Genomic DNA, 19,806 nt, shown 5'->3' with positions numbered 1-19,806 from the left:
GCAATCTACTGTGTGCAGCTGCATCACTTTTTAGTGGCTCCAGTTTTAGAAAGTTAGAGGCTTTCTTTCAGTTTGTGGGACTCCATTTCATTTCTAAAGCGCTGTACTATATATACCAACGTGATTATCTGTTTCCGGCCATTAGTGATGCTTGGAAAATTGAACAATTGACTCTAGCAAGTACAATCGAAGGCAAACGATTCAGGCTAGCCGGCGATGGACAGTGAGACAGCCCTGGATTTTCTGCCAAGTACTGCACTTACCACTTTCAGGACATGGATAGTAAGAAAATTGTGAGTTCGGTGGTCGTGCAGGTAACACAATGTACATTGTCCGTGGCCATGGAGAAACTAGGATTTATAAAATCAGTGGAATATCTACAATCAAGGGGAATGCACATCGACCTCATAGCCACGGATAGACACGTTTCAATTGCCAAGACAATGAGAGAGCAGTTCCCACATATTAAACATCAATTTGACGTATGGCATCTTGCTAAATCAATCAATAAGAAAATCTCGGCTGCAGGGAAAAAAAAAGGTTTTGAAAGTATTTTGCAGTGGTCACATTCTATCACCAACCATCTTTGGTGGAGCTCAAAAACTTGAGGGGTCAGTGGAAATACTACTTGAAAAATGGCGGTCACTGATGCACCACTGTACCAACGTTCACTGCTGGACAGCAAATGAACATTTCCACCAATGTGAACATGGCCCTTTCTCCCCAGAGGAGGCACGGAAGAAGAAGTGGTTGATTCCATCTTCACCGACACACAAAGCCATTGAGAAGATTGTTTTCGACAAAACTCTATCAAGAGATTTGAGAGGACTGACAGAATTCTGTCACAAAGGAGATTTGGAGGTGTTCCACAATATGTGCCTAAAGTACAGGCCAAAGCGTTTGCATTTTAGCTTTTGGGGCATGAAACATCGCACTCTACTAGCGGTCTTGGCCCATAACAGCAATGTCGGACGTGAACAATCTAGGGGTAAAGTAAGGATGCCTCGCTACACTAAGGTGTTTTCAAAACGAAGTAAGCAATGGGTGATCAAACCAGTCTATGATGAAATGCAGGTCGACTTTGTGAAAGGCCTTATTGTTGCTGTGTTAGAGAAGCACAGATATGGAATTTTGGACGTTTCTGTGCAGAGCAGTGATCCATTGCCACCGAACATTGCGACTGTGCCATGCCCACCCGAAGCACAGCTGATTGTGAAGTACAAATCCCGGTTTAAATAATTGCAATATGATTGTCTTTTTGTAAATAAATGTTATTGTACAGTGTACCTGTAAACCTAACCCCTACCTTCACCATCATGACTAGAAAGAGGAGGGTGGTCTAAAACCTGTATTTTTACTTTTTCATGGTTCTTGAAGTAATGGTCTAGTCTAATCTTTCAAAGACATTTTGAAACTTTAAACCTCATCTGAGCAAAATCGGTCTTGCACACCGGCACAAATGAAATACTTTTTAAAGAAGGTTTTCTTCATGAACCGTTAGCTCTCTGGAGGATAGGTTGAATACAGTTGTACAACTCAACTGTATATACCAGGAGAATGACTCCCTTCTGGTATTCGGGTATTGTTCCCAAAATGGTCCCTTGTAAACGGGTGCCTGGGGAATGACTACATTCCCCAGCTTGTGGTTCTAACAAAACCATGTACAACTCTGTCTGGACCAGGAGAATGACTTCCTTTTCCTGGTATTGGTCTGCACACTCCCATACAGTTCACAACAAGGCCATGGGGAATGACTCCCTACCCCTTGCGTCTCTTGAGTACATTCAAAGGAGGACTTTTCCTCACCAGGAGAATGATTCACTTCTCCTGGTGTTGGATAGTTTTTTTTCTTTATCCATCAAACTTGGGGTTTATTTTATCACTCTCCCTTGGTATCAGCAAAGTCCCAAGTCCGTCTCTGGGTTCCATTGGACTTCTCTCTGCCACTGTGATGAGTAAGATTTTCCCACGTGCTTGTTTTACTGTTAGGATTCCAGACCCTTCTCTGGTGGTCAGTGGACTTATTTCTGCCACTGCTCCGAGGACGACTTCCTCAAATGCTTAGTTTACTTATGTTGGGGTCCCAGACTCTTTGCTGGTGGGGTCAGTGAGTTTATCTCTGTCACTGTTACGAGGAAGATTAGTTTGGATGCACAGCTGACCCTTCTCTGGCCCAACAGCCGTATTACTGCTTGTGAGCCAAGGGAGCATCCCCTGAGCCTGCCCCACTTGCACCCCGTGTCTCCTGTACCACCTGTTAACTTCTCTAGTGCTTTGGTATGTCACCGGGGCTTCCTGGGACGGTTAGTCTCTCTAGCTCTTGAGGCTTCTCTCCTCCGCTCTTGCTGCATTGCAGCGTCTTGGGGGGGGTGGCTCGCCTCTGCTGCTCCTCAGTCTTGTGCCTGGGTCCATTCCAGCGGGACCCAAGGGAGACACTCTCAGCTGCTTGCCACAACCTCTGTTCTTCTCTTCCTCTGATCTGCTGTCCAGGGGTATCATCCCAATACTGCGCAGCTTAAAATACTGCAGATGAAAATGCTGAATGTTTTACTGCACATTTCAATGCAATGATATCTGGGGGCTGGGTTAGGGTAATAAATAATGTGAGGCGAGTATAGGGGCCTTTTGGGGTCTTCCCCCCACATATAATTGCATGGAAATGTGTGAAAAGAAAATCATAAATTTGACATTTTCTTCTGCAGTATTATTTTTTTCACAGTAGTCTCATATATCCCCATTCAGGTTTGAAACTCCTGTGCAGAACAGCCTCCACCTCTGCTGCTTCTCCCGGCTGTGCTTGACAAGTTCTTTAGTCCATCATCTCTTCTTATACGTTGACATCTGCCAGGGAGGGACTGGCAGCAGTCCTTTGTTTCATTTGATACCTTGATCTTCATGCCTCCTCGGGACCACCTCATACCAATACTAGCACAGTCAGTAATCTTCATGACCTCTGTGCCCTTCTTTGTCTCGGTGTTTTCTGTTTTGGTTGTATCCCAAGTACTTCAGTAATACATTGGTCTACTTTCAAGTAAGAGGTTTGGAATGGAGGGCGGGTGTTAGTTGGAGAAGGTTGGGGTGTGATGTTCAACGGTATGTACCCTAGGTGGCCGGCCTTGTCCTTAGAAGGGGTGTCCTTCCCCATGCAGTTTTCCCGCATTAAACCACTCATGGGAGACTATTGGGTAGCAGCTGCACCTCCCTAGCCTTCTGGGGAAAGGGTTCCCCGCTGGGGAGAAAGTGAAGCTACCTGGCAAATCATCACAGTAATGGGTGCAGAGGTGAGTTTTTTGTGCCACCCGTGCCCCTTTTTTTGGATGTCGGAGCCATCCTGCTTTCAGGCACGATCATAAGATTTCTATATCGACATCCCCCCCCAATATCCCCTGTAGCTACTGTTACTGTACAGTATATTTTTAAAAGGCGAAGGAACCATGAAACCCACGGCGGGGCGTGGCCAACTAGCCATGTAACAGGACGTGCTTTCCTGCGCAGCTCTGGTCGATCCGTCAGTGATCCTGAAATATACGCTAAAAAATGACCTGGGCGATCCAGAAATGAAGCCATAAGCGTTGGAACCAACGCTCTGCAGCGACTTCAGAATGCGAATGAATCGAGCCGGGAACTTCGGTGAAAATACAGTATCAAGTGGGCGGCCGCGCATATACATTGTGGCAAGATGGCAGACAACAAAGGGACTGTCCCGCGGCCATGAAGATGACCGAGGACAGCTGAGCTGCCTCACAGCACAAAAGAAGTAAGCTGCTGCGGTATGTGTGACGCTTGCCCCTGGAACCTGTTGTTTCCTGATGGCAACAATGTGGCGGCGACCCGGAGCCCGAGCGGGGAACTCGCTGCCATGTGTGATACAGTTGCCATCACGAAGACAGGCAACTGAAGCGTACGCGGCTCCCTGCCACTCACGGCAGAGGTTGGAGAGGGCACAGACTGCAGGCTCCGGTAGAGTCTGGGAGAGAGACACCAGCCGCGAGCGGCCCGTGCATATTTACGGGCCCCGGATGCTAATGAGCGGCAACGAAGCACCCGCGAGTGCAGGCTGAATGGAGGAAGGACGTGAGCCTGGCATTTAAAGCAAGGAAAAAAAGGGGGGGGGGAATAAAAAATAGTGAATAAACATTGCAAACGAAAACGGATGGTGGCGAGCTGCACGGGTCAAAAGTGCTTGAAATTAACAACAAACATCCTTGTACTGCTGTGGCTCACAGACACTGATTTGTGTGCAGCACTGTTGCACCTCTGGTTGGGAGCTGTGCCCCATGGGCTGTAGTGGTGGAGTAGCGCCTGGAATGCGCCAGGAGCCCTCCCTCTTATGGGAGAGGGCCCAGGAACCGTATTAATACAGGGGGCAGTGAGTGCAGTCAGAACCTATGCCAAGACATTGAGGGTGCACCCGGGTGCTGCCAGGCGAAGTGGCTGCTTGGGTGTACCGCCACTTCAGTCAGACCCTCCAGCTTATTGCGATTTTGCGATCCCGCAAAATGCCGCGAAAACGGCCGTTTTGCGCAAAATGCCGCAAAAATGGCCGTTTTGTGCAAAAACAGCATCTTTTAAAAAAAAAAATTTTTTTTTTTTTTTTTAAGTAATCTGCAAAAATTACTGTTTTGAAAAAAAGAATCCTCAGGGTGCCAGGTGCTCAACTTTTTTTTTTTGTTTTTATTTACACAAGAAATGAAATCACTTGCGCCCCAAAAATTGCAGCCCAATCCACACGGGACACATGAATGGGCACATTTTATATGCGCGCCCATTCAGATGGCCTTTTTCACCTCCTTGATCAAATAAAGTGGCGTTTCTGTCAATTTAAAAGCACATCCCTCATTTCCAAGCAAGATGCACTTTTAAATGTGCAGAAATTGTAGGCAACCCTACGCGCACGGGATGTGGGGCTGCCACTGCATGACAGGGTCTTTCCTGACCCTGTCATGCATTTCTTTTAAGGTATGAACCGCTGCTGAGTCGCTTGCATTTCTGTTCCTCAAACAGGATAAAAATGCATTTTTTGGGTCACATTTTACAGCGGCAGGCACCTAGAGTGCCTGTCCCTGTGAAAGGCGCTGGGAGCTTGCAGAACACTGTCGGGAGAGCGATTCTATTCAAAGTACTCCCCATTTTGATGACAAAAATCTATCGAATGTTACAATTTGACCAATTACGTGCAGTACTATTCGATCGATTTTTATAAATACTGAACATGTGTTGCGGGGGTGTCACCCGCTCCCCTTGTTTAGTATTTTTGGTCTAGGGTGGTTGCAGAAGTGTTTTCCCCTTTTTCCTCAAAATTGGAGGCGGGGACAGAAAAAAAAGGAAAATAACGAAAAAAGGACCCTGCAGAGTCGGATCCGACCCGCGTTAGAGGGACGGATCCGACCCGCGTTAGAGGGACGGATCTGGCACCGCAGGGTTGCAGGGGAAGCTGCAGCGACCAAGAGGTTAAGTAGGGGAGGGGGTCGGGTGGTGGTGAAAGGTACATTTTGGGTTGTTTGGCTGAAGTGCAAATCAATTTGCAGCAAAATTGACTACGGTCAATTCCGCCGCAAATAATTACACTTCGGTCAAACAACCCAGAACACCATTCAAGGCAGCTGCCAGCGCACAATTCGCGCTACAGCTCAAGCCTGTGGAAATGCGCCGGTCACCTTTCAGAATAAGGTGACCTGCTCATTTCCAAAAATGGGTTGTCTAAAAATAGCATATCCTCCGTTCTTTTTTTAAATGCCCCCTCATTTGAGGAACTGGGACAAAATCTACATTTAAAAAAAAATAATAAAAATGGTTACACTATGAGAGAGAGGGAGAGTGATGGGTGAGATGTGAAGTGATGGGCAAGAAAGCAGAGGAAGAGCAGTGGGTCAGAGGAGGAAGTGCTGCACAAGAGAGCAGAGGAAGCAGTGATGCGGTGGGCCAGAAATCTGAGAGCGAGCAGAGGTACAGAAAGTAGAGGAAGCGGTTGGCCAGAAAGAGGCAGTGAGCTGCAGATTGGGAAAAAGGATGAGGGAAGAATGTGATAGAATGGGAGAAAAGATGCAAGATGCAGAAGCAGCACAAAAGAATGAAGGACTGTATATTGAGGGAGGAATTGTAGAGTGTAAGGTGTGAGTTGGGAGTATGATTTGGAGTGTGGCAGGGGCTCGGCAGTGCAGATTGTGACTTGACAGTGTGACATAGCACGTGAGTATTTGTATGACAGAGTGAGAGGTTAAGGAATGTAAGTTATGATGGAGAGTTGGTGAGATGTTTGTGGGTGTTTGGGGGATTGGAGAACATAGAAGGGGAATATTTTCAGCATTACAATTGATAATGATCAATTTAGTTAATACTATTAAATAGGCATGAACATTAAACCAGAAATGTAGCCAAATCAAACACTGTTCTGCCAAGCCAGAGACATCTGGGACTCTTCCTATTAAATTAATACAAAAGACACATAATAATGATACCCTGGCTCTCTTCTAGCCTTGCACTCTACCTATTTCCTGCAATGTGGCAATCTTACACCCTCCAGTTAATACAAAATGTCCCGCAAAAATGCCGCAATAAATAAAGGTTTGTGCCGCAAAATTTGCCATTTCATGCCGCAAAATCCTGGAAGGTCTGTTCAGTAGCAGGGGCAGCCTGCGTGCTGGCTCCTCTTAGACATCAGTCGGCGGCTGCGGCAGCAAAGGAAAAGGTGCCACGCATGGAGGTGCACATGTAACATTGGACACATTACATACTGGAGTTGCATGGGATGTGGAGAAGGAGGAGCACCTAGCGACCTAAAGGAATAGGCAACAAGGGGCCCGACCACGACAGGTGGAGAAAGTACATGGGAGGACACGACCCACTCGGAGGATTTGGAGAAAGAAATAGTAACAAAATAATACCGGACCGAACAAGTAGCACATGGGAACATTGGACCAAAGCTGGGGATAGGAGGAGGAGGAGGAGGAGGAGGAGGAGGAGGAGGAGGCTCCCAAGCGTTGCACGTAAGAAGCCAGGGAGGCTAGGTGACTACGCTAAGGTGGCGTGGTCTCTAGGACACAGTGGGACGTTTGATACGTGGGAGGGCACAGCCCACTCTGAACTTGGAGCTCAGCATACATAAGCTAATGCCAGGGCTCCTATACCCGGAGAGGTACACTGGTGCCGAGCTTACATAGAAAAGCAGGATTGCGCATCTGAGGCCAGTCAACCTCGGGTGCATAACGAAGGCTGCAAGATGACGGGGTGAGGGGCTGTGAGTAAAAACAAGAATAAGCAATCCACGATGGAAGCATTTGCCGAAACACAACAATCTCCAGCGGTCATAACGTCCAAAGACTTGGTAACACCCAGGGAGAGCGCTGCAGCGACTGACAAACATCAGATACAAGCGGCCATAACGGAGCTGCGAGACTCATGGGGGACAGCGATGTCGGACCTGCGCACTTCCCTGGAGGCTAAAATAGACGCAGTAGGCATAGAAGTTACCCTGCTGAGGCAAGCCGTCAGGGGACTGGTGGAGAGAACGAGCAGCTTGGAGAGTGTGGTGAAAATCAACACAGACACCAGCACTAGCAACGTAAAGGAGATCCACGTTCTCAAACAACAGGTAGCTAATCTGGAGACTCGGGCGGAGGAGGCAGAAGGGAGAGCGAGGAGGAACAACATTTGCATGGTGGGACTGCCTGAGGGAGAGGAAGGACAGGACCCGACAGACTACATTGAGAATCTACTCTTACAAGAAATAGGGGCTGAAAAACTCTCGCAGGGGTTTGCAGTGGAGCGTGCACACAGAGCCCTTATGAGGAAGCCTAGGCCTGGGGCCCCTCCCCGAGCGATCATTGCCAAAATACTGAATTATAAAGATCGCAAGAAGATACTGGAGTACTTTCGAAAAGGAGGGACAATTGAAAGGGCTTCGAGCACCGTCACGGCGTATCCTGACTATACAATGTTGGTTCCGTGGCAATGGTACAGCTATGTGACAATTAAAAGGAGGCTACGTGCGGCTGGCATAAAATACATGCTCCTGTACCCTGCGAGATTGAAGGTAGTGCACAAGAGCAAAATGCATTTCTTTGATTCTCCAGAAGAAGCAACAACATGGCTGGACCTGCAGGGTTTCCCGGAACAAGACCCGGCGCAGGCGTGAGAGGAACACGATAAATGACTGGTACACTGTATGCATGTTTATAAGGCGCAGCGCGAGCACCTTCGTGGTGCATAGATGAAGATTGATACTGTTGGGCGCGACTAAACATGGCTAACATTTTGTTAAGATACCACTGTCTCAAACGAACTTTAAGGACTGGAATATAGCAATAAGCAAAAATGCGTAAATTGGGTAGCTATGCGTAGTTAAAGTGAAGCGAATAGGGGCGGCAACGTGAAGCACCCTACCCCCCGAATTATAGTTGTAGTAGTAATAGGCTAGCCACTAGGGCGGCCTCACCCTGCAGAGCTTCGAGTACAGGCAAAGGCCGGAAAGGGCTAGATGCGGGGGAGCCTGAGATCCAGGGATGGAGCGGGGCAACAGTTAAGGGGTGTGATGTTGGGGCAGGGATGGGAGGCGGGAGGGGGAGGAAATGGGGAGTCTGGGGTGTTTTTGGTTAAGGGGAGTTTAATATTGAGTAACAAGTCTATGCGGATTGGAAAGGAACGTAGAGGCAGACCACCTGTGGGAGGTGGATTGAAATTCAAATAGGTCATGGGAGACCTTAAAATAGTCACATGGAATGTACGGGGGCTTAATAGCTACTTAAAGAGGAACAAAGTCATGTTATACTTGCGTAGGCAAAACATTTATATTGCACTGTTGCAGGAAACCCACCTCACACGTGAGAGAATGGATAAGATAGCTGGGAAATGGAAGGGAGTGATGGTGGGCTCATCATACTCTGCTTATGCGAGAGGAGTGCTCATTTGGGTGGCACCACATGTCCCTTTCCAGCGATTGCAAGTGATGGTTGAGACGGACGGGAGATTGGTTATATTGAGGGGACTGGTGGAAAATAGGGAGATAAGTATAGTCGATACGTACGCCCCAAACCAGAACACAGCGGCGTACTTCAAAACATTGTGTAATAATTTGAGCGCATGTGTGGGAAGCGCGATGATCTGGGGAGGGGACTTCAATTGCCTACTGAATCTAAGGGTGAACAGATCGGATGGGAAGATAGATAGACCGGCCCCTGCGGCCAAGGTGCTACAGGCATTGCTGATGGACTTTGGCTTGGAAGATGCATGGAGAGTGAGACACCCCCAGGAGAGACAATACTCACACTATTCTGCCCCACAGCAGTTATCCACAAGGTAAGACTATGTCTTTACCTCGCCTGAAATGATAGTGGAGATTACGCAGATAGAATACAAGGCTAGGGTCCTTTCGGACCACTCGCCTCTGCTTATTGAATGGCAACACTGCCCCCCAAGAGCGAGGATCCCGACATGGCATCTACGAGCGGAAGCGCTAAGAGACCCCTTCTTTAGAGAGGACTTGAGGGGGGAGATTGTGAATTATTTTGAAACAAACACTGGGAGTGTGGACTCGGCGGGAACACTATGGGAGGCCTTTAAAGTAGTCATGAGGGGAGTAGCCATAGCAAAATCCAGGGGCCTACAAGGCGGGATTCTAGTTGACCTACGGGAGACTGTGGAGAAACTGGAGGAGGCTCTAAGGGGTGGGGATGATACAGCAGAGAAGGGGGAATTGATACTCAAGCTACAGCAAAAATGTGTAGAATACTGGGACAGATTATGTAACCTCAATTATAAAAAAATATGTACAGACAGCATGCGGGTGGTGATAAACCGGTAAGACTTTTGGCGTGGTTATATAAGAGCGAAACTCCCAGAGTCACAATCAGGACCATAGAGAGAGAGGACGGTAGCGTAGCAGACACCCAGGAAGGAGTCAATCAAGCATTTATGGACTATTATAGGGTATTATATGGAGATAACGGCGGTAGTAGTTGCGCTATGATGAGAGAAGCGTTGGAGGACATAGGATTGCCAAAGATAAATGAGGAAGAGAGAGGGGAACTAGATGCACCAATTACCTTAGAAGAGCTAGGAGAGGTGGTGAGGCAGCTGCCTACTAGCAAGACCCCGGGGACCGATGGACTCCCAAGTCAGTTTTATAAAGTGTACATAGAAGAGGTCCTCCCCCCTCCCCCATTGCTAGAAATGCTGAACGAAGCATTTGAGATGGGATGCTTGCCCAAATCATTGAGAGAGGCCGTCATAATACCACTCCCCAAGCCCAACAAGTCTGGGCACAGCTGCGGCTCCTACAGACCCTTGTCGATGCTGAATCAAGACAGCAAGATATTGACAGCTTTCCTAGCGAATGGACTGAAGAAGGTCATTAGCAAACTAATACACCCAGATCAGACGGGCTATGTCCCAAACAGAAATATTACCAATAATCATAGACGGCTCCATAGAATTGTTGAGAGGGGTGGTGAAAATGATGAGGATATGGCGATTGTGTCTTTGGACGCAATAAAGGCCTTTGATTCAGTTAAATGGCCATGGCTGCTTGCGGCCCTGGAGAGTTATGGGTTAGGGCCTGGATATGTAAGGTGGGCAAAGATATTGTATAGCGAACCATTGGCTAGGGTTAAGACGGGATCTGTGTTATCCGGAAGATGGCAGCTCAGCAGGGGCACCAGGCAGGGATGTCCGTGGTCCCCAATGCTCTACATATTGGCCCTGGAACCTCTTGCAATATACTTGAGACAGCAATATGACATCATAGGCATTGAGGTAGAGGGGGAGAGACATCTGATTTCCCTGTACGCGGATGACATGTTGCTGTACTTGCGATACCCAGAAGAAAATCTCCAGTACATTTTGGAAGTGATGGAGAGATTCGCTGGGTTGTGCGGTATAGCGGTGAACCCCCAGAAGTCCAGCATGTTCCCATTGGGGAGGTACATAGGGATCCCAGCGGAGCGATTGCCTGTATTGCAGGCACCATGGGTGGTCAGTACATTTCGGTATCTGGGGATCAACATATATCATAATGTAGAAGAGGAGCATAGGTGTAACACTGAAGTAGCTATTACTAAAATTGAGAAGTGCATGCAATTCTGGGCCTGGTTACCCTTAGCAATGATGGGCCGGGGAGCAATGCTAAAGATGGGGGTTCTGCCAAGGCTTTTGCACTACTTTGGGAATATACTGTACCTGATCCCTAAGAAGTTCTTCACCAAACTGAATAGCATGTGTAGGGATTTTTTGTGGCATGGCACGCGAAATAGAGTGGCGTTATGGAAGCTACCGAATTTCCATGAGAATGGTGGAATAAAACTGCCTAATTATGAGGTGTATTATGTGGCAAGCCAATTGCAATACGTCGCTAAATGGCTTTCTGATGACGAAACCTCCGAATCTAGGTTGTTTGGGCGAGATTGTGCTCCATTTTACTTGAAAGAAATTATGTGGGCACCCAGGGTGGAAATGTTGGGCCGCCTTAAGATGCTGCTATTAGGGTGGAAGATATGGCGCAGGGCATGCCAGGTGATGGAGAACCTGTCCCCATGCTCTCCGCAGGTGCCACTGGTTGTATTAACGGGGGCAGATGTGCAGCTAAGAATGACAATCTGGAGCCACTGGGAACCGGTTGGGGTGGCAACAATGGGGGACATCTAACGGGAGGGCTCTAGTATTACTTTCAAAGAGCTGCAAGAAGAAACTGGGTTGCATGAGGGCCAGTACATTACATATTACAGAATGGTGCAGCGAATTAAGGGAACATGGCCTGAGACAGTGCTGGAGGAGGGACCAGATGCCACCATAGATGCAATATATGACATAGCAGAAGGGGGTCATGATATTTCCAGAATATATGAAATGTTGATGTCTAAAGTGGGGAAGGAAGTCACGCAGTTGAGGATGGACTGGGAAATAGAAGTTGGTGCCCCGATGGAGGATGGGATGTGGGAACGGGTGCAGGGGTATCATAAGAAGGTGTCCAGAAATGCGAGACTGAAACAGTTACAACTATATGTCACGCATAGGGCATATATGACACCTTGGAGGATATCGAGGTTTGAGAATGCAGGACGGCAGGCATGCCCCAAATGTGATGAGACTGCGGGCATGGTTCATATGTTCTGGTCATGCCCGGTTATTGAACGTTTCTGGAGTGCAGTAAAAGAGAAACTGGAGAAGAAAGGGGTTAAGATCGTAGTGAACACAGTGTGGGCCTGTTTGTTGGGTGGGTTCCCAAGATCACGGAAGCTCAAGCATGTGAGCACATTGAAGGACCTGGCTTATGTGCTTGCAAAAAGGAGAATTGCCATGGGGTGGAAGACCTGCCATATGCCAAACGTGGAGGTGTGGCTGAGAGATTTACAAAAATGGGCCGAGGCAGAACCATGGTGTGGCAAGAGGCTAGTAACGCAGGGGGTGAGGAGGAGACTGAGTCCCTGATGGCTTGGAAACTTTTGATAGCCGAGCTGTTTGGGTCAATTGAAGACCTGGCAGACGCTATAGAAGGGGAGACCGTACCACAGGATGCAGAAACGGAAGGTTAAAAGAAATAGACTTGTAAAGTGGGGAGGGAAAGGGAAGCAGCGACTGGACATTATGGATGCATAATGAAGCGGTTGAAGGTTGCACTGCTTGTTTGGTTTGTATTGTTTTGTTGTGTGAATAAGTTAATATGAATAAAAAAAAAACATGAAACCCACAGTGGGCTTACTGTAAAATGCTTGTTCGTACGTCATGCTGCCATTGGGCTGTACAGAATGGTCAAAGGGACAGTGCTGCAATAGAGACTTGCAGCTGCATTTTGTTTTCCGATTGACGTGTTCCAGAAGGTATGGGGCATTTGGGCATGTACTACACACATGTATACTGAGCTTGTGAAGGCCTTTGACACTTCTTGATGAATCTCTCCTCCCCCTCTGCCCCAGCTTCCTCAAATCGTCGTTGAGTCCAAGCTGCTCTCCTGTGTCCCCTCGTTCATACCTGACAGAATGCAGAGTGCAGAGGATCGGGGGCCATCATGGGTCAGGAGCCTCGGCACTGCAATTCCCTCCCTGAGGAGTGTGAATAGACAGCCTCATACTGTACTCCTGCCAAGGCATGCTATTTAAACAGAAATAAAGTATGAGCTGTTTGCATTATAGAGTGTCTGATGTGTGCAGTGCACCAGATCATATTTTGAGGTGAGACTGGGAGTATTTTATCCCTTATTAAATGTGTAAAAAAGAGTAAAACATGTGAAAATGCAGCCGACACATCCAAAAAGTTGAATCTGTATGGAAATCATTATGCAGCAGCGGACCACATCATGACAGAATAGCAGTTTTCTCTCAAATTAACACATCCATCCATAGTGTGGAGTAGAAAAAACACCCTCTCACAAAGGGAGCAGATGAGCACTAACTCTGCGAGCTTCCCCTGAATGCGCAGAATAGGTGCAACAGCAGCATGAAAATGTTAACGCTTCACTCACACGGAACAGGTAATCTTGAGTAGGAGCCGATCAGACTTCCTAACACAAACAGAAAATGTGAATCAGTGCAACATGTAGAACAGGTGAAGTCGATCTGTACAAGTTAAGCAAGGGTAGAAGATACCCACACAGAAAACAGATGAGCAGTGCGTCTATAGAACAGGTGCAACATACGCTTCAGTATTGTACACTCCCCTAAAAATATAGAAAGGTATGCCATGACCTTGGTAGATCATTCTTTCCTCACATTTAAGTGGAACCTCATGGGTCTCAACAGTACAAGATTACCACAGCAAAGTTTCTCACAGTAGAGGTTCCTCTTGCATAGAGAAGAAACTGCATGGGATGGAGCAGTGCAAGCACCCCCATTCTGAACCGCTAAATCGAGAGCGGCTTAAATGCGAGCTACACTAACACAGAAAGGGAACAGCATAGGCTTGTTGATGATTAATGAAAGCCCACATTTACTGGAACTAGTAGTGCTTAATGGTATGCTACTGTTGTGACACAAAGAGCCAAGTGCTCAATTCTAAAATCTACATCTAATGTCATGTTCAAATGTTGGCTGTCTCGAGTTAGCCTTGCATCCTTCAGAAGTCAGTAAACTGACTATCAACTGAGCTAATAATGATCACAGTGCTTAGAAGTTGGTTGAATCCTGCATGAAGCGCTTAAAAAAAAATGAAATATCTATGTGTTATCACTACTGGGACATGTTTTGCTGAGTTGCTATTTCATTTGCAATTGCCACGATTTCATTACACTGACAGATTTTGAATGTTTTAAGTGTAGTCATGAAGATTTGAAAGATGTGACCCCTGATATTGGTGTAATGACAACAGGGTTAGAAATTGTCAAGGTCTGCAAACTATTCAGCTCCTGGTTATAGCCAAGGGGGAGCCTTATTAGCTTGAAACAAAGAGCTACCAGGAGCTACTTGTGACTCCCAGGCTAATGGTGCCATACAAACATAACTATGTAAATTGAACTGTGTGTGTTTGGGAATGTGTATACAGTAGAATAAAGGTCACACATAAGAGGCATTTAAAGCATGTTGGGTAATATATAATGGACAAAACAGTTTGCATCTCGCAGACCATGTACTAGCTCATGCCTTCTTCAGACGTAGCTCCTGCGTAAAGGTGGGATGCCTAATACCCAGTAACTGCTTTTTGCTCCTGGTCAACAAATCCTAGTTTAGACCCCTGTGACAATCGCTCAATCTTTGAGCCAAGGGCCCTGCTGCCGCTGACAAGCTATAGTTCCATTTACCACATTTACTCAAAGTTAAGGTTTAATGGCTGTTTAATCTAGACATTAGAGGTCATTACGACCTAGGCGGTAAGGGGTTAACGGCGCCGGTAAAGGTGCCGGAGCCACCAACCCCTTACCGCCCCATTACGAGGCTGCTCGCGGGAACCCGCTAAGGACGCCTGGCTTTACCAGGCGCCCTTAGCGGGTCCCGCGAGCAGACCAGGGGGCTAACGGGCCCGTTGTTAGCACCCTCCCCATTCCCATTGAAACCTATGGGGGCTCGAATGGGGATGGATTCCTTGAATGAGGAATTTCCGGGCCCTCCAAGGTCGGAATGGCCCGGTACCCGGTAAGGGGGTAGCCATGCCGCAAATAGCGGCATGGTTCCCTCCTACCTCGTAATGACCCCCCATTGACTACTAATCCGTGCCCCAGATAAGGTGTTACTGTGGGGAGTATTTTACACACTGTTTAACAAAATTAACTTGTAAGAGTAAAAATAATTTGCCACTGCAAGAGCGTAAATAGTATGCGACAAGCAACCAGAACATTACTTAACTTAAAAATGAGTACAACACATCCAAAACAGTTGAGTAGCAAAGATGTCTGACTTCAAATTGCATTTGTGGGAAATGTTCTACACATTAATGTGTTGAGAACACCACACAGATGCAACCTTATGATAAATGCACACAACACAGGAACTCCAAAAATACATTTGTGCAATACAAGCAAGCATTCACTGAAAAAGCAACATTTCTTTGTTAAAGGCATACTTCCCAACTGTGACTAAGTTGTCCATATTATTACTGCAACAATCCTAAAATGCTAAGAAAATAAATATGCATGTAAAATACCCCTCTCCCAAAGACACAAAACATAGCAGCAGTTGAAAAGAAAGAAACCATTTCTCCTCTCACTGTGTGCTCTGACAAGCTCTGCGCACAGCTCGGAGAAACGTGTCTGAACTGTTCCCTCATAGCTTGGAGTTTCATCCATTTTCTGGTTTCTGTCATACCTGCCCTTTGTAGTGACCTCTTCTCTCAACTGGTGCGTAAATGGTATGCATAGAAAGATAACCAATGTCATATTTGCATGATTTTAATGCGTAAAAAGGCTTGGTACGATACTTATCTGCAGGTCTGGATGTGTGACAATTGCACATGCAGTTCCTCAAACAGAGGGTAATATTGCCAAGTGAACCTTTTACTGCTGGTTCACTTCTAAACACTGTATTTGGCAACACCTGCCCAATTTGAAGTCACTGATCTCGACACCTAAATTCTAGAACAAATGGTGGACCATGCCATGCAAAAAGCTGGTCTTCATCAATAAACCACTGCCGAGAAGTGATGTGCCTGCAAAGAAATGGAAGAGGTCTGAAAAGGCAAAAGAGAATGTGACCACAAAGGCCAAGACGATCTGAAATACTCCACAGAAGAAGCAGCGCTTCCTTTTCAAACATAGTAAGTTGCTGCACTTCCTTGTCTCTTTACATTTCAATTGCTGTTGTCGAAAAGGGGTTTAAAACTGTGTTGGGGTACAGTACTGTCAGCTATCATGTATAATTCTTTTCTTTAGTGACAACACCTCAGCCGGTGCTCAATGGGAAGTTTGAGGCATTACCACTGAAAAGCAACTTTGAGTGGGGCAAAGGTTAGGGGCCAGACCAACCTGCCTACGATTTCAGTGATGGAGTGGAGGTGGAAGAAGGGCACAATAAGCTGGTGGACATGACAATGGAGTGGTAAAAGAAGCAGAAGTCAGAACCTGTCTATGATCTCAACGACAGGGTGGTGGTGCAAGGCTTGCACATGAAACCACTTGATGACACCATTGTGTGTTTGAAGTGGGAAGGAATAGAGGTGCGAAGAGTGAATCGTGATGATGAGGCTGGTGTTCAGCAAGTCCATCAATGTCCGTAATGTCAAGACTGACTTTCTGGGGCCCACCCTGAAAAGCCCATGACCCCAGCATTCCCTGACTTGCACCCCAGCACCAACAAATGGCACTGACAGCTATTTTTGGACTGATGCACCTCTTCCCTTTTCCAATCATTCCAGTACCCTCATCCTCTTTGACATCTTGTTCACCCAATATAACTCCCCCCCCCCCCCACCACACCTCTCTTTACCAGACCAGGCTCAAAAGTCTATCTTAACAGCATCCACATAAGCCGTCTTCACCCACAGATGAACAAAACATGCCCACTGGATATTGGCATCCCTGTAATCCCAATACTCCTTGCTACAACTCCTTTCCAATGTTTCTCACAGCAACATCCCCATCTCTCGCTCCACCTATGGTTCCAAGGAAGAGGAGCATTGTTGCCCTTTACCGGACCACCTATTCTTTGCCATTACCCTAGCGGGTGAACAGGACATCATTACCAGCTTCAGACATACCACAGGCAAGCTGGCATGCTAGCTGTTCAAAAACATGGTGTTGTCAGTATTCATAATGGTGTAAGAAAGTCAACATTGATTGATCGCACAAGAAGGCATCCCTGATTCTTAATCTGATGAAACCAACCTCCCCCCCCGTATGCCGAGTTTTTGAACATGTATGCGTCATGGGTAATGACACCGAGCACATTGGGGCCAAGACAAATTAATTCTCATTGGTAGCCTTTTCATCCCCACATGCCTACTTAGCCAGGCTGATTCTCTTGTTTTTGCGGGCATTAGCCATGTATACTCTGTGAGGGGATTGAACCCTTTATTTATATCATTGGAAAAGATAATACGCTATTACTGAGCGAGGAACAGGAAGCGCTTGGAAGCATTTCCCTGATTCCTAACACCTATTATTTTGAAGGACTACTTGAACTATCACATCGGATTTACGTTACACAGTACAGAAGACATTTCCATTGTTGATACAAGAAGTATCTGCCGACTGGTCGCTCGAGACCTTGATACAATACAGCAATTTGGACAAGGGATTGGATCCTATTGCCATTAGTGTGCCTTGAAAACGATCTGGGGGGTCGAAACAGGTGTCGGCTGATCACAATCTGAAGAATAAAACAACTACTTACAAATTATCTGTATTAAGATACCTTCCCATATCTAAATAATTTCTGCTTACCCAACTCCCTTTAGTCAGGCAAGTGCCTCTGGCATTTCCTCAGCCCAACATTGTGTGACTCTCCCAGACACACTACTCCTATGAAGACCCCTAAATGATTATATGTAGTTATTTATATATTTTATTTATGAATCCTTATCTGCAGTCTTTTTATGACTCACTATCTGGATCATTTCTGTGCATGTCCATCAACTGGGGTGGGGCTAGACATGCGGGGAAATTTAAAATAGAAAAGTGAATTGACATTATTAATCATTATTATTATTATTACTACTACTACTACTACGCTGGCATATTGTACGATAGTGAAGTTGGGGAGCCAGGATTTGAAGAAGCTGCCTGCGGTTCAAGAGAAGTTATTCCATCCCACCTTCCCATTGAATTGCCTGGGTTTGACAAGCTGATCTGAGTCAGTCCAAAATATTTGACAAGGAGTTTTAGTGAATTACATGGCTTATCTGAATGCAGATGCAAAAAATAAAAAAGGTCACAGCTATTGATATTAGTAACCATTACTAGGCACATTGCCGTAGTAATCTTGATCATTTCTGATCAGAATGCGTACTTGCGCTTAGATGCCATTGGGCCAATATACCTTAGTGTTGCATGTAGACATACTGTATGCATACTAAAGCCGGGAACCAGCGTTTGAAAATGCTCACTGCGGGTCTTGAGATATTTCAAACTACAAATCCCTTCGCCCACCCTCCATTGAATTTGCTGGACTGCTAGTCCAAAACATTTGGCAGGCAACAGCAGGTAGACTAATGCAATCGCCTATCCAAATGCGTGCGGCTTGGGGGAAGATTGGGAAATTAAAAAAGGTCATGTCCATTGATCTCAAACAGTACTAAACATGTAAAAAAGCTAAACTGCAGGTCGCGAGATATTCCAAACTCTAACTTTCATCAGCCATCCCCAGAGAAAGCATGCGGTGCGGCAGCAGATGGCAAATGAAAAAGTCACTCCCGTCTCCATTAGTGAATCTTGCTAAACACTGATGCGTTACATTGCACTCAGCAGTATGCTCGCATACACATATTGAAGCAGAGGAAGTGTGAACCCCTATGCCCCAGAATTGCTATAGAGTAAAAAGAAAGGCCCCACACCTACAGTAGCCTCAGTACATACTTTGTAATCATAGTTGCAGAATCAGGTCAGCAATTAACAGAATGACTTGGGCCTGCCGTCTAACTGGAGATTGTGCCTCTAATGCCAACAGGACTAACTCTCCTCCCATAGGTAGATGTGCTAGTGAATGTGTTTGGTACATGCTATCAACAGGCATGTCATTTTCGCAATATAGATCAAGTAATTTAATGTAAGTGATTTTGTGTAGGGCCTGTCTTGCCACAATTGGTGGCCTTGCTGTGCTTGGCTCTGTACGAGAAAAGGGAGTTGTGGTTCAATATCGCTCCCATCCTTGATTTCCTCCCCGACGACAAGAGGTCAGAAGCGCTGGAAATTCTACAGGAAGGTGAGGTGGCGTCGGACCACGCCATCACGGTGGCCACGGACATCGCAGATGCAGGGTTCTGCCAAATGGACAACAGCGTTTGCCTTTGTCGTCGTGGCCGGCTCAGGTCCACCAACTTTCGGCAGGACGTTCAGTCGAAGGTGCTGGACATGCCCTTCAATAAGGACAATTTGTTCAGGAAGGCTGTGGATGAGTCTCTCCAAGCCATAAAGACGGACACGGAGATGGCACGTGCTTTGGGCACTCTTCAGCAACGGAAGCCGTCCTTTTGGACTCCAGGCGGCAAGTCCCCAGGATCCTCCAAGCGGTTTGGCAGGGGGGGCTCCTCTTCTTACCACAGCCCTCCCGTTCTTCGACCCAGGAGACCAATGGGGGCCGCTCCAAGGCCTTCAGAGGAGGACGTCGTCCTCACCAGGGTCCGCAAGGCGACCCTTCGACGTCCAGGCAGGATTGAACTGGCCATGGCGTCGGGCCCCCATCCGAGCACCCCGGTGGGGGGCCGGCTGGTGAACTTCTCCACCGACCGTTGGGTACT

At 46.9% G+C, this 19,806-nt stretch overlaps 1 protein-coding gene across 3 annotated transcripts in view; it reads left to right on the top strand.

The window, feature by feature from the left end:
- The window catches only part of HMGXB3 (HMG-box containing 3), a 1,885,602-nt gene that overhangs the window by 95,616 nt on the left and 1,770,180 nt on the right, over window positions 1–19,806 (top strand). Inside the window, exon 2 of one of the 3 annotated variants that reach the window (XM_069654073.1) lies at window positions 15,993–16,170. The exons of 1 other annotated variant lie outside the window; for it this stretch is intronic. The gene's annotated coding sequence lies outside the window, so the exon portion shown is untranslated. Of the gene's footprint in view, window positions 1–15,992; window positions 16,171–19,806 lie in introns of those variants that run through there. One more of the 3 variants, XM_069654076.1, reaches the window with a different exon arrangement.

This window comes from Ambystoma mexicanum, chromosome 3q (assembly GCF_040938575.1).
Source record: "Ambystoma mexicanum isolate Mex_15411 chromosome 3q, UKY_AmexF1_1, whole genome shotgun sequence".
Classification (NCBI taxonomy): Eukaryota; Metazoa; Chordata; class Amphibia; order Caudata; family Ambystomatidae; genus Ambystoma; species Ambystoma mexicanum.
This window is presented reverse-complemented; position numbering and strand designations above follow the sequence as displayed.